Source organism: Protomyctophum bolini (genome assembly GCF_963924005.1).
Source record: "Protomyctophum bolini genome assembly, chromosome: 17".
In the NCBI taxonomy this organism is placed as follows: Eukaryota; Metazoa; Chordata; class Actinopteri; order Myctophiformes; family Myctophidae; genus Protomyctophum; species Protomyctophum bolini.
In genome coordinates this window covers 3,840,245-3,853,097 of record NC_137878.1, presented here as the reverse complement: position 1 = coordinate 3,853,097, position 12,853 = coordinate 3,840,245, and the positions used below count along the sequence as shown (strand labels likewise).

Genomic DNA, 12,853 nt, shown 5'->3' with positions numbered 1-12,853 from the left:
AAACAGCAGATTCTTCAATAGCTAAAGTATAACAACGCTTAAAACACCAAAAGGGGTTTCCGTCCTGAATTTGTTAACAAGATCAACCTGGAATGGCACTCCTACTATGCTTGACACAGTAGGTGGATTGAACTATTGGTGCACAGGCCTTCGTCTGGCTGGCAGAATGTAGAACAGCAGGAATACTATTTAGGATACTAAAACATTTATCATTGTGAATATTGTTCATTGTGTAGGAAACACCACTAGCATATGGGACGCTCCTTTCAACACTATTTCACTGGCATTATATTTTTGCTCTAATCCATCCATGTACACCTGAACTATAATTATCAACCATGCTTGTTAACATTGATGATTGTGTACCTCTATTACAGATATCTTTGCACTGGAATTGTCCATCACTCCATTTCCAAAAGCTTCCTCATACCATAGCCCCTCACCGCTGCTGTCACGTAGTGAGTACGTTCATCAGAGAAAGGTGACAAGAGGATGGAACGGGGAACCTTCCAATTCCAAGACGGCCACTCCACCTCCTGAGTCACTTGGTAATCATGATATTGTAACACTTGGTGCAAATGGTCTCCCATAGTGAAGTACGTAGACAATGCTCACTTTCATGTGACCCAAAACATTAACAAATAGCCATTGAAAAACATGTCATAATCATTCATGCGAAGTCATTTAGGACGAATGGATCAGCAATGGCTATAGAAAATGCTCGATTTTCAGTCGTCTACTGTGTAACCCTTTAAAAGTTTTGAAATGCGACACATTTGGAATTACTTAACTGCAGTGTATCCTGCAACCTACTCCGCAGGACTTATTTAGTTATTAATTTGTTTCAAAGTGTGACTTTAATATAGTGTAAGCTGAGCTTAGGTTGCTACCAACCGAATTTACTTTTAGACATGGTTCAAACGAAATTTGCTGGAGAGGGACCAAATGCTTAATTGTTGCTTATTTCTTTTGGTCCGGATAGCGTTCCCCACAGGACATTGTAAACGTAACCAAATATGCAAATGAGACATGGTCAGGCCATGGATCTATTGACAGAATAGGCTATTCCTGTGGAAGATTATTTCACTGACAAACTACAACAGAAGGTTGTTTTGTTTTTGGATATTATCAAATATCTGTGAAGAAAAACAGTGAGTACATTTAATAGTCACTTATAGGCTCATTAAAAAAAGGAAAAGGCATGCATTTCAGGCTACGGACAGAGGGCGTAACCCCACACACACACACACACACACACACACACACACACACACACACACATACATGTCTAGCCACCCCTCTGCCGTTTTTTAATTCATGACAAAAAAGTCAAATAAGGGTTACATTAACATAGGAATTGATTCTGAAAAAAACAAAAACATGGTAATACATACAAAAATAAATAAAAAATGGGCGGGAAATCTATCTAGACGCAAATGGGCGTGGCCTATATGGGGAGAGCTTCCTCCAGTGCAGCCGCCTACCCAACCTGTCCCACAAATCAGAACTATACAAACTATACAGCCTCTGTACAGGCTGAACAAACCATATAGGCTGCACAAACAAAAGCAAAAGGAAATAGGAGCTGTACATACAAACTTGATACAAAACCAATACAGTTGTACCACAAAATACAAATATCAAATGTGGATTTCTAAATATTAGATCTCTACGCAAAAAAGGAACATCAGACAATTGTCTTGATCTATTTTTTCTGACTGAAACTTGGCTGGGTGAGCAAGAATATGTTAGTTTAAATACAGCCACCCCACCAAGTCACACCAATGCACATATACCTAGAGACAATGGGAAAACTGGAGGTGGAGTGGCTGCCATCTTCAATGCAAGCCTAACAATTAGAGCTAGAGCTACATACAAATCATTTGAAAGCTTGATTCTCAACCTTTCACACCCAAGCTGGAAATCAATACAGCCGCTGATAGTCATTACAGTGTACCGCCCCCCCCGGCGCTTACACACAATTTTTATCCGAGTTTTCAGAATTTCTATCAAGTCTAGTTCTCGAGTCTAATAAAATCATCATAATTGGTGACCTAAATATTCACGCGGACATAGGAACTGATAGCCTGAATAGAGCGTTCATCTCATTGATTGATTCAATCGGTTTCTCTCAATGTGTAGACAAACCTACACACATTCACAACCATACCCTTGACCTCATTCTGGTCTATGGTATTACAATAGAGCACCTCACAGTTTTTCCAGAAAACCGTGATCTCTCTGATCATTATCTGATCACCTTCGATTTTACATTGATCGATTATACACCACTGGACAAAAATGTCCTTGGCAGAAGTATATCCGAGAGCGCTGTAAGCAAATTCAAGGAAATAGTTCCATCAGCCATCAACTCAGTATATTTCAACAAAATAGAGGACCTTCACACATATAGTTCTCATCAACTCGATCAACTTGTTGATAGTGTCACATGCTCATTTCAAACTACGCTAGACTCTGTTGCTCCCCTGAAAAGGAAGGTAATAAAGCAACAAAGGCTAGCCCCGTGGTACAACTCGGAAACTAGAAACCTCAAGCGAACGTCTCGCAAACTCGAAAAGAAATGGCGTTCAACCAAACAGAAAGAATCATGTATAGACTGGCAGAATAGCCTCAAAATATACAAAAAGGCTCTCGACACGGCCAGAGCCACTTATTATTCATCCCTAATAGAGGGAAACAAAAGTAACCCAAAGTTTCTTTTTGATACTTTGGCAAAACTGACAAAGTTTTTCATGTCAAGGACCCCAAAAATATATGTAATTGGCCGCCGACCCCCATCTGAAAATATGTTGTTCCAGGGACCCCCCATGAAGCAAAGATTGAGTTAAAAACGATCGCTCTGACAGAATATATATTCAAAGATTTGCAACACATTTTCACGATTTAAAAAAAAAATAATACGAGGCACCGAGTGCCACGCTATGAGCTTGTAGGTCTGCTACTTTTCAATAGCTAAAGTATAACATACTTCTGGGGGAGGAGTAGTGCGGCAAAGTATCGCTCATTTACAAAAACAATAGTCTGGAACCTGGAATTGTCTGGAATTGTCATAAAAAAATATATATATGGCCGTGGCTCAGTGGTCCAGGCACCTTGGCTGGTAATCCAGTCTGGCAGTGTGCCGCGGGCTCGACTCCCGATCCTGACGGCCTTTACTGCGTGTCTTCCCCCCCATCTCTCTCCCCATTTCCTGCAATTATGTTGCATGGCGTTGGCTGGCGTTGGTCGCAGTTTTGTGCGTCCGCCAGTGCCATGTGAATGGCCATGCGGAGTTTGTTTTTTGACGATTGAGTCAGCTTGTCCATTTCATGGCCAATAAAGTACATAAAATGGTGTGTGTCGGGTTGCAGGTCCCGTCCATCCTTGAGCTGGTGCAGGACGTCCCGCTCGAAGGCGTTGGGCTGCTGCTCTGACCCTGCTCCCTCCCCAGACCCAGAGGCCGTCTGCTGCTGCTGACTGGATCCTGTTCAACAAAGGTTCAACCATGTTTATTACATTGACCTGAAATTGATTTTTTTTATTGTATTACACAATGACCAAATGTCAAATCTGACTATAGTCACACAAATATTACATTGGGGTTGAGTTGTTTTTGTCTTTGCTTTGTACACATGTTTATGGCTTTTCTGTATCTTACCACTTTCAACTTGTGATGGCTGCACCGGCATAGGTTGACCAACAGAGGCGGGTGGTCTGGCCTGATGGTTCCTGGTGGCAGGGTTCCACTCCCTGTAGGTGTGACTGCCTGATATGAAGTAAGATTTAATAGCATTATATAGAGCTTGTATTTTTTGGTGTTTGACTTGCAAATCCCAATGAGTTGTCTAAAGATCTTACCATTTCCACAAGCCGATGGCAGCACAGGCCTCTGCTCAACCACAGCAGAGGCCAGTGGTCCAGTCATCTGACTGGCTGACCCTGCAGAAGCCTGTGGTCCAGTCAGATGACTGGACTGGACTGGACTGGACCACTGCTGGTTGGCCGACCCTCCTCTGCCTCTGGCTCTGCCTCTGCCTCTGGCTCTGCCTCTGGCTGTGGCTGTTACTATGAAGTAAGTTTTAATCACAATATGAACCTTCAATTGCTTTTGGGTTAGATTCTTAAATGGAAATGGTTTCATTTGGAATGTCTTACCACTTTCAGCCATCACTGGCTGGTGACCTGCCTGGTACCCAGGTACCGTTGTTGGCAGTCTGTGGCCTGGTGACTGACTGGACCCCCTCCCTCGTCGTCTTGTGTAACAGGCTGCTAGGAAGTAAAGTTTAATCATAATATGATATTGAGCTTGAATTGTTTTTGTTGCATTTGTAAATGTCAATGACTGTCTTTTACACCTTACCACTTTCACCAGCTGGGGACTGCATATACCCGGGTCCAGGGGTTGTGGGTCTGTGGTCTGCTGCTGACCAACTCGGCCCTGCTGCTTGGCTGGTGCGAGCAGGTGTGCTGTGACTGGCAACTATGAAGAAGTTTAATCATATGATATTGAGCTTGATTTTCTTTTGTTGCATTTCTAATTGTCAATGTCTTGTCTGTACATCTTACCACGTTCAGCAGGCTGTGGACCTCTCTCCCAGGCTGGCGCTGCCAGCAGAGACTGGGACTGGCTGGGCTCGTCCTCTATTAGGTAATGTTGCAAACATGTCAGTAGACCTTTCTATTGGAATTGTAAGCCCTAAAACCTAAAACTCTAGCAAAGTGTAATTTAGTTTGGATAACTATCACAACATGTTACCTGGTACATTCAGGAACCCCAAATCGAGTGTGTACTCTGGGTCCTCCTCCACAGCCGCTGGTGACCACGTGTCAGTTGGCTCTGAAATTGTATAAAGTCTAAAGTAAGGTTTCATGTCTTAACATTTAGACTAGCAACGAAGGAATAAGAAAGCTTCTGCTGGCTCCCTTCTATGAAGTAAGGTTCAAACATTTATTGAATTTGTTGTTCTTGTAAACATTTGTTCTGATTAATATGCATGTCTTATTTTTACCCCTTTCAACAGCAAACTGACTGGAAATCTGAGTGGCATCTGTAAAGTAAGGGTTAACATGTTATTGAATACCGCTTTATGGCTTGATGTCAAATTTGTAATTAGTTGTCTTATTACTAATATACATAATTCTCTTACCACTGTCATCAATGTAGGGGTGGAGGACGTGGTGAAGCTGCACACTTCTTTCTATGAAGTTAGATTGAAACATATATTGTGTACACCTGTATGGTTTGGATTGGTGTTGTTTGTAAACTGTTATGATTAACATGCATATATTACCTCTTTCAGCAGGAAACGGCGAGCTGGGCACCTGATATGGTGGCAGACTTCTGTCTATTAACAAATGGGAAAGAAAATGGAAGTTCAGAATAATTCCAAGATTCAAAAAGAAAAACTAATACATGAACTACAACACATTTCCAGAAATGTCATCATAGATAAGGTAAAATCAGCACTATTAAAAGTGTACAGATGCTTAGAACTAGAATCATCCTAGGATTCTCTCATGACTTTACAAAGGTCTTCTGGAAATGCAAGTTCACAATACATTGCATGTTAACGAAAGGTGTGCGACAAATTTGATAAATCTTTAAATTCTCCAGCTCAGAAAAGAAAAACCAAGGCTCTGGATGTTAGAGATGAGGGGATGCTAATCTTTTTGATAGAACTGTGTTCAGTCAAATTCACAACCACATGGTGAATGTCTGTGTAGAGCACCACCTCAAAATAATTATCTATATTATATATACAGATATATTAGAGAAGTTATACATATTGATATTATATAAATATTATCCCCACAATAGTATATAACTATATACTATATAACTATATAAATAATTTAGTTTTAACATTTTACATGAGGGGTTTCTGGAATAGCGATGCTGGCATGTAGACCAGGGGTGCCCAGTAGATCACAAGGGCTGTGCAGGTAGATCACATGACATGCTCTCAAGTTAAATTGTGGGCACCCCTGATATAGACAATAGTGGAATTGATGATGGAATTGTATTATTGTTATTTTGTATACAACTTTGTAATGCTACTGTTTGTGTGCAAAAGCAACACTCTTGAAAACAGTTTTGGAATGTGGGTTTGAACCTACTTATCTTTTTGATGTAAATCAATCAAGACACCTTCAAGTAGCAGATGCCAAAACATCTACCGGTATTTCTCCATATTTAAATTATATATTTTTAAGGCCATGTCGTCTACCTGAACAGCCTGTGTGATCTGCTGGGAGATTGTGATCTACCTTTTTTGCAGGCCTGGTGTAGAGTGTTATTTCATTTTATTTTTTGGCAGTGCATTTGGTGTGTTTTTGCACACACAAAAATGAAGGGACCATTGAAAAACATGCAGATACTTTATCGTATGTACAAGGACAAATAATGTAGCAGAGGGCTCTTCGGCACAAAGACTGAATAGAAAAGCAAAACACTGTAATGTGACAAGCATTTATCTGTTCTTTTCCCAAATAAAAGTAAATTACAAAAAGGAAAAAGGCTCTAAATGTGTGTTAAGTCTTGCATTTGTTAACAGTCATGAGTAATGCGCCTCACCACTGTCCGGGAAGAGGTGGCGGCTGTGACCTGCTGGGTGCTGCTGCATTCCATCTGAGAAAAGTTCCAAACATTTATTGTGTACAATTCTTTAAGGGTTGGTGTTGAATTTGGAAACCGTCACGAGTCATGTGTATTATTTATTACCTGCATTTCCAGCATAGAAGGGCCCCTGGGAGTCCTGGCTGCCGTGCTGCTGATTGCTGTCTATAAAGGTTGAAAGATATATTGTAAAACTTTGGCCTGTTGTGTGCTGCCTCAAAACGGTCATAACAAATATTTCTCTTACCATTTGGAGATGGGAAATTGGAGGATGTTTCTCTCTCCGTGACGTGGGGCTCCAGAAACGACATAATGTCATACAGATGCCATTTATGGGTGTCCCTCCCTTCACTGCCGCTCTTGGGGGTTCTCAGTGCCCTCCTTGTCCGGGTGTACTGGTTGCGGAGGCCTGTCCACCTATCAAAGCACTTTTGTGCTGAGTATGCAAGACACGGAAATGAAGCATAGCACAAATCCAAAGGGACACCTGTCCATTTGGTAGATATGTACTATAGGCCTATCAAAACGTTAAAGAATGATTCACTCAATCAACATGGTTTGTATTCTGTCCTATTCAAATTGTTGCCCAAGGCAATACACTGCAGAGGTCTGGGTTTACTCTACTCTACTCATCATACAGTGGAGTCTACTGTATGATGCCTGATCCCTACAACAAGTATCTCTCCTTCATATCGTATAGGCTTGTACCATTTCTTGTGTGTGCAGTGTATAATCACAGTATGATACATGTATCGACAGGAATACAAGCAGAGTGGGCACCTCGATCATAAATAGGCTATTTTGTCCAAAATGTTGTCCAAAAAAGTATTTGGAAAATGACATTAAGTAATATACGTCCTGATTTGGACATATAGGGCCTGATTCACAACGGCGTTTACGCTGATATAATGACGTGAAGCTAGCGGAAAGGCATTACGTGGATTTCCCACATTAATTTGGAATTCATGGAAATGGCCGTGAACTTGACGCTCACGTACGTTGGTCGGAAACTCCGTCAATTCCCACGGGACGTCTTTAGGTGGCGGAGACGGCCCAGACGGGAGACATTTGCGGAAGCATACACGTGAGATTTATTCAGAAGGCTTTAGTCTTCATGCTGAATCAATAAATTGTTCCCAAATCTCAGATAAAATATGTAAGCATGTGTCCCCAACATATTGGTCGATCAGCACATTAAAAAAATGAAAGCCTATATATATATAAAAGGAGTGCACTTGTATGCCTATATGCATGCATCTATAGGCAAGTTAGCCTAGAGTAATACAGAAACTGCCCCTGCATGCAAGCTTAACAACTTTTTAATTATTTATTAGGATATTTCTAGCATGCTCACTCTCAGAAGCCTCTCTCAAAATAAATAAATAAATAAAAAATGTGCGCTAATCAGGACCAGCTTGTTCTAAGTGATCAATGGCACTATATAAGAACCCCGGGGAGCAGCGTCAAACCGGTGTGAAGAGAAGAGAAGAAGCTAATACGATTATACGAAGAAAGAATAATGGCTGATTTATTGCTGCTTGACTATTTGGCGAACCGTGCAATGAGGAGAGAGAGGGTATTCCGGGACCGGGCCAATTTCTTCGAAGAGGACGACGAGTGGCTACGGTGCCGGTTCCGTCTACCGAGGCACTGCTTGGTCGAGCTCTGTGCTGCCCTGGAGCCAGAGCTGACCAGACAAACAAACAGGTTTGAATTAAAATGTTTAGAAAAATGGTTTCAATTGGATTATTTTTGCCCAGATTTAGACCATGCCTGCAGCAGTTATTTGTTTACAATGCATATAAAATAAATGAAGCCTGTTACCATTATTAATTATTATTATTATTATTATTATAGGTCACATCCCATCCCTGCACACGTGCAGGTGTTCTGCGCATTGGGATTCTTGGCCACCGGATCCTTCCAGCGTTTGGTGGCCGATCGGTCCGGGATATCCCAGCCATCCCTCAGCCGCACGCTCCCCAAAGTGCTGGACGGCATCCTCCGTATGGTTCCCCGCTACATTTCTTTCCCATTCACAGCTGAACAACAGCGAACAATAAAACTGGACTTTCATTCCACCGCAGGATTCCCCAACATAATTGGGGCGATTGATTGCACCCATGTGCGCATCAGGGCACCCAAGGACCCATTCCCGTATTTAAATAGGAAAGGGTACCACTCCATTAATGTCCAGTTAATTTGTGACGCCAACATGATTTTTTTAAATGCGGTTGCCCGTTGGGGGGGCGGCAGCCACGATTCATTCATCCTGCAAAATAGCAGTGTTGGCATGCGTCTCGCACAGGGGGCTGCTGGAGATGCATGGCTCATTGGTGAGTGTTTTTTCAATTGTATATATATTTAGTGCCATTCCCCCTCACTTGGCTCATGGAAATTAAATTGACTGGATTGTAGGCCTATATGGCTAACCATATCTATCTCATTCTCTATGCAGGTGATAAAGGATATGCCGTGGCAACATGGCTGATGACGCCACTTTTCACGCCGATTACTCCACAAGAAAGGGCATATAACGACAGCCATGTCAGAACCCGGTCAGTGGTGGAGCGCGCTATCGGGAGGCTGAAAGGCCGTTGGCTATGCCTGGACACGGCAGGAGGGACGCTCCTGTACAAGCCCGATAAGGTATTTAAATAAATAAAACACACGCAAACACACACACACACACACACACACACACACAGTAAACCATCATGAGCTGAAAACGGATTAAGGCATGCTATAACAGAACAGGTTTTGTTCAGTCTAATAATTTGTTCCCATCTATTTAGGTTTGCAAAATCACCATGGCCTGCTGCGTGCTGCACAATATAGCAGAAGTCAACGGTGTGCCCCTTCCAGAGGGAGCACCACTGCCCCCACCTGCAGACATGCCAGTGGACCCACCCATTGGCGCAGAGGCAAACATGCCAGGACTGGCCCTGCGCCAACAACTGATCGCTCGTTTTTGAAGTAAGGATGACTGTTATGGGCGGGCTGTTTCTCTGTTGGTTTTCTGTTTTTTCCCTGCAATCATCATTTTTCTAATTCCTCGTCTCCTTGTGCCCCCAGTGTTCTACGCCGCCTGCCTGCCTGCCTGCCGACCAGCTCTACATAGCCCTACAGCCCCAAGCCTATTTTTGTTTTTGTGAAATAAATATCTGAGTTTGTTGAATCCTGGTCCTGAGTTCTGATTTTGTGTCCTATCTCACTAAACCCTAACAGAATATAGTTTAATTTAATTTATCATTTTAGTTTACGTTTTTTCGTCTCTAATTCAGTTAGTTTTAAATAGTTTAACGGATTTGATATAGCCAGTTTGTTTCTTGATAACATGGAAATAGTTACACAATATACAGTTTCGTATCCATTTTGTTTTCGTTGTAATTAGTTTCCCCCTTCAGTTTGTTACTTTGTTAGTTTAACTATAATAACCTTGAAGAAGTAGACACATGAAGCAAATTCAACATTTGATTATAGTTTAATTTATTCAATTATTCATTTCTCCTGGCAGTGGCTATGGACTCGAGGGCTGTGGCAATCCTGTCCAGAATCCCCACACCCCTCTGCACCGCCCTCACACCCTCCTCCACGACGGACGCGACCCTCTCCACCGCCCTCAGCAAATGCTCCTGGTTCTGCAAGACCTCGGCTGAAATTACTTCCACCCGGGCGTCCCGGTCAGCCACGGGGGCAGCCTCCGAGGCTCGCCGAACTCTGGTTCTTGCAGAACCAGGAGCATTTGCTGAGGTAGAGGGCACCTCGTCGTCAGCAGCCGGTGGTGGTGAGCAGCGCTGAGCCCGAGCGGGAGCGGGTGGCCCTGCAGGCGAGGCCTGGGTGGTGGTGTTGGTGGAGCGCTGAGCGGGAGCGGGTGGCCCTGCAGGCGAGGCCTGGGTGGTGGTGTTGGTGGAGCGCTGAGCGGGAGCGGGTGGCCCTGCAGGCGAGGCCTGGGTGGTGGTGTTGGTGGAGCGCCGAGCCCGAGCGGGGGTCGAGGCCCGTGTGCGAGCTGAGGTGGTGGAGCCTCTGGAGCACCGAGAGGACGCCGACGCCACGGAAGCAGAATCTAAGAAAAAAATAAGATCGTCATTTGATGTGCCTTTTTTTTTGCCGTTTTCCCAAATAAATATTATTTACAATTATTTATTGTGCCCTTTTCCTTGTTTAATAACATCGTATATTAATCTACATTTTTATGGTGCAATGCTGCTTGAATAGAGTGTCAATATCAAAGAATAAGCATGCAGGACAGTTCAAGTCTATAATGTGTTGATTAAATGCAAGCCTATAGTTTAATTACCATCACTTTCATTCAGCTGGAGGTCAACATCCAAGGCATCGGTATCCATGCCGCCCGCGGCTGGGATACCGTACAACGCCACCTCTCCTATAAGATAATTGTGTATTGTTTAATGGTAGACCTATAGAAAATAAACAATCATGCACAAATGTAACTGTATATGGATATAAAAAAGTAGACTGGTACCAATTATGGCTTTGATCCTTTCGTCCATGGGCGACGGTGGTGGTGCGTCGCCCGGACCCCCCCCAGTAGCACCCATGGACTGGCGCTGCCTGGTCAGCCTCCTCTTGACATCTAGTTTAAGATCACTCCATTTCTTTTTAACCTCCGTCAATGTCCTTTATTAAATAATAAACATTTTCGGTTTGCAAATAAGCCTATAGTAGGCCTACGATAATACAATGGTGCAGAAAGTATATACATAAAAGCCCTATAAAGGGCTTGTTTGTGGTCCATATGCGTGTATCAAATTAATAGAAGGGGCTAGGCCTATATTCATATTTCATACCTCGCCACAGCACTGACGGAGTTCACTTCTTGTGTGATCTCCTTCCAACAATCAGCCTTGGTCACATTGCTAAAGCCACTGCTGACGCTGGTAAAAATAATATTTTTGTGGCGTTCTACGCCGTCCAAAAGTACTTCTATTTCTACAGCGCTGTAGTTGCGTTTCTTAATTCTCGCCGCCATGGTGCCAGCTGATCTCACAAACTGCTGAGTCATGTTTGAGACCTTTTATGGTATGAAATTGGGCGTGGATCAATGCAAATGAGGTTGTCGGGTGCTTTTCCGATCACTTTGCACCGGCTGCATTCAGTATGACATACACCTGCGATACGCCAGCGCACCTGTGGTACACACCGCTCTCTGAATAACACGTCATCTCAACGTAGCTTGATCGGACGGATAAATACGATATCTGTTTCCGCCACAGTGTAACGGTGGCGGATTTCTTTTTAATGAATCAGGCCCATAGTCTCAATGCTGCGTCATCTTACATCCTTCAAGGTATTGTTTATTGGGGAAATTAATTTATATAGAGGATTTGTAGCAATTACGCCCGAACTTTACGCAGAGTACGCGTGATGCACGTGCCTGCGGCCGAGCTACACCAGGCTTTTCAGCTCGCGTTTGCGCGCACACGCGAGCCCCGCATACGCGCACAGCACATATTAACTGGATGCGTGGGGTACGTGTACGCGCGCGCGCTTTGAAAAGCCGCGTGTGGCTCGACCGTATAGGGAATGCACTTGAATACGGTTTTAATTTCCTTCTGAATATATTTGAGACGACGAACAAATTTGAGACCCGGCCTCTTTATTAGCGAGAGGCCGAGAGCCTATATAGGCTACGTGAGGCATGAAGATGTCCACAAAATACGTGAAGCCTATAGAATAATAAAGAAGTCAGATCAAATGAAGAATAAATCACAAACATCGCATCTGTGCACAGTTACACGCGTTCGGAAATAGCGCACTGAGGAAAGCGCACGGTGCAATGCAAACTAGCCTAATAGGCTAGCGCGCTATCTCGCCTCCCGGTGCGCATTTCCGAAGCACACATGTAGCAAAATGTTAGCATTACTAGACCTTATAGTCTTATTTAAGCATGTTCAAATCATTTAAACACAGTTTATGTCCTTTTTTACATTTGACATTTGGAACAAATTGCCTATATTTAATAGAGGTGCTGCAGACCCTTCCTTGCATGGTGCCAACCTATGCTGTTACCCAACCCATGCCATCTTATCCTATACGTTAGGCTATATCTCGCCTACTTACCATCTTCGTTTATCTCACGGCCAATATCTAAGAAGGTTGCCCATCTCATGTCCCTCCGGCAGTGGTAGGGATGGCTCTTGCTAAATAAAATGGGGTATTTACTAACGGAAAAAATCAATCTTTCATCAAAAGAGGCCATGATGCTGTGTCCTG

The 12,853-nt window shown here is 43.3% G+C and overlaps 1 long non-coding RNA gene across 1 annotated transcript; it reads right to left on the bottom strand.

Annotated features, from left to right (window-relative positions):
- Positions 1 to 10,606: 10,606 nt before the first annotated feature.
- Positions 10,607 to 11,258, bottom strand: LOC308332268. Its single transcript, XR_013965693.1, has 3 exons — positions 11,103 to 11,258; positions 10,917 to 11,003; positions 10,607 to 10,682 (listed from the first exon to the last, which is right to left on the bottom strand). It is a non-coding gene; the product is annotated as an uncharacterized lncRNA (long non-coding RNA).
- Positions 11,259 to 12,853: the final 1,595 nt, after the last annotated feature.